We start from the raw sequence: 3,080 nt of genomic DNA, 5'->3' as shown, positions 1-3,080 counted from the left end.
TGCTGAACAGCTGCGCTCAGACAAAGCAAAATGGAAAACTGCAAAATGCCACCATACACTGCATCTGCCTGTGGTTGATATGATCATTACACTATCTATGAGACCCAGAATCTATCTAGAACTTCATGACTATAAATTTTCCATCTCTAGAACATTAGGAGCTAAAACATAACAATGAAAATGACTATCCAGTCTCTGAAGGACTAGCACATTTTCTTTAAGTATATAGTGTAGCTTTGTCCCCTCAGTAAAAAATTTCAATTACCTCCGTAGCGGTAATTAAAACCTCTTCTGTTAGCTATTATTCTTTATTTACTCCAGTTTTGAAACTATTACTGCAAAACAGTGTGTGTTACTCCAAACAGACCTGCTTTTATTTCTTTTGCAAGCACATGAAATCTCACAATTAACTTCTACCATAATGCACCACAGATTCTTTTTATCATTCAGATGAAAGAGAATACAGAAAATTGACAAGCTGCTGAATAAACATTCCAGATTTTTGTTAGATATGTCATTTTACCTTAAAACAGCTTTTCTTCTGCATTATTGATTTCTGCATTTAGATATAACAACAGGCAACTGTTCATTATGCTCACAGACCACTTATTTGCATTTGAGCTTCCAGAGGGAGAGGAAAGCATTTACATTCAGCTTCTATCTACTGGTGGCAGAGGATCTTAGATCATATTAAGAAGAAAACACCTAGCAGCTGCTCAGGAAGCTGATAGGAAAAAAAAAAAAACACCACCACCCAACTCAGGCAGCACTGTCCGTATTTTAAGAAAGGTAATAAAATAAGGCATCTGTCCAAATAAAGCTACCTAAAGGCGTTAAAAGTATTCTGAAAGCATACGGGTGTTCCCTTTTCTGGTAGTATTTAAAGTGTCTGAATTACCATGCAAAGATAAAAACAGATTTCCACATTGTTATTGGCAAACAAATGATTTATTGATTTAAAGTTATCTAGGAAAAATAATTGTATAAATCTTGTGGAATTGATCCCAGCAAAATCTATGTAGTAAATCCCACAAATCACATTCAGAGAACAGAGAGGAAAAAAAAGGAGAGGTAGATTCAATCCTCACTAGCCGTGTCAAAGAAGTGTTTGTGATTAATTAGAGTTTGGAGTTTCCTTTAATAATTCATTCTCTTTTCCTCAGCTTTACATTCTGGTTTTTAGCTCAGTAAAAAAGAATGCAAGAAAAAAGCCTTTGCAAAATTTTAACAGCTTTCTTGGAGCTGATGAATTAAACGAGCTCTTGCACCTAAGGCTTTTGTCAGAAATGCCCTCAAGTGTGGAAAGCTGGGGTTTTTTTTCTTCTTCACATGGAACATAAACACTTAGTGTCATTATATTGGCAAAATAAAACTGAACTGGAATTTCTTTACAGGGCAGATGGTAAAGCCTCAAGTATTTCTTGACAGAATTGCCACAGGATGAAGGTTAAAAGACCAGAAGGCTAAATGACTATTATAAGTATCTAGTCTAACCTCCTTATACAAACAAAAAAATCTCAGACATAATTTCTCCAATTCTTACCTTAGGAAGCCAGTCTACAAGTCATGCTATATGAAGGATGCTTACAGGTAACTACACTCAAAATCTACCTTGAACTTGAATGTTGAAGTCCTTATGGCAAAGCCAGAACTTTCACAGACAACAACACAAGCTTGAACTGCTGTAAAAATGTACAAGTTACATCTGACTGGTCTATAAGTCTGCCACCTTCAAGGATTAATAACTCTTCCCAAAATTATCATAATTAACATCACATGCTAGATTAGGCTACAAATTTTAAAAATCTGGTTACTCCTGAATTTGAGAAAAGGGTTGAACATTACATTGCTGAACAATATCATCCACCCTGCAAAAAGCACTTGAAAAAGTTCTACAAATCCTTGTCTAAAAACCTGCTCTAAAACTGGCTTTTTTGTACATCAAAGTTGTCATTCAGAGTCAAATGATCAAAAAAAACAATTTACATGCAAAATTCTCTATATAGTTAATATTTCAGCTTTGGCATTTGTTGAGAACAAAAAGGAATGCTTTAATTCATTGTGTACTTAGTGACGCACATATAAGCACTATTCTTATTTTAAATGTATTTCAAATAGCAGCCTTCAGTGACAACTAATTCTTAAACACATCAAAATGGAATACATGTAATCTCCTTGTCACAAAATGTAACAAAGATTAAAACTGATAGATTAATAAATTATCACAGAACCAGAGTAATTAAACAAAAGCACTTGGTGTTTAAATTTTAGTGATGTGTAGATACAAAATACATTTCAGAGTACCACTGACATCTGTGAACCCTGCTGAGAAAAGACAAACACCAGAGAATGTCTCTGTGATTAAGCATATGCCCAGGAGTTACCTAAAAGTTAGGTACTTCATTCTGTTCTATCTTCTCTGTCAAGTACACGTTACCACTCCTGGTCTCATTCCTCCTCGTCATCCACTAGCCATTGCTCCACACAGTTCTCCACTGTGAGCCTACGCCTCCTTTTTGTGGCTAACAAGTACAGCTGCTCCCAGCAGGGAATGCACATTTTGTTTCCCATCTGATGTTTCTCAAGCTGATTCACAGGAAGAAGATCTCTTTGCATCAACTCTGAGTGGTGTAATACTGTGAACTGCTGGGGTAATGTCACACCAACATAGTCACACTACTTCTTGTCTCTAGAGAGGTTACCACAGCTCTGTTCCTAGAAATACTGTGATCTGTAAACTTAGACTGAGCTACCAGATCCCTGCTGTATTTCATCATACCAAGTGTGGAAAACTCATGTTCCTCAGTTATGTCACTTCATGGGGCTCTTGCACCTTCTCCACTGAAAGGTAAATAATGACTAACAGGCTTCCCCCTCCAAAACAGGGAATTTGTAAGCCAAAGCTGCTTTTTGTGAAATAGGAGATTAAACAGTCGAAGTACATGGTTTTCTACTTGTTTGGTCTTTTTTTTTTTTTTAATTTCTCAGTGTTTGACAGTAACCATGCAGAAAATATGTTATTAGAATGCCAAGAGGCTGTTGAATGCAGGTAAATCATAGAATGGTTTGTGTTGGAAAGG

The sequence above is a fragment of the Pterocles gutturalis genome, unplaced genomic scaffold (assembly GCF_000699245.1).
Source record: "Pterocles gutturalis isolate BGI_N339 unplaced genomic scaffold, ASM69924v1 scaffold28372, whole genome shotgun sequence".
Lineage (NCBI taxonomy): Eukaryota > Metazoa > Chordata > Aves > Pterocliformes > Pteroclidae > Pterocles > Pterocles gutturalis.
The sequence above is the reverse complement of the archived record's forward strand: the minus strand, read 5'-3'. Positions refer to the sequence as shown.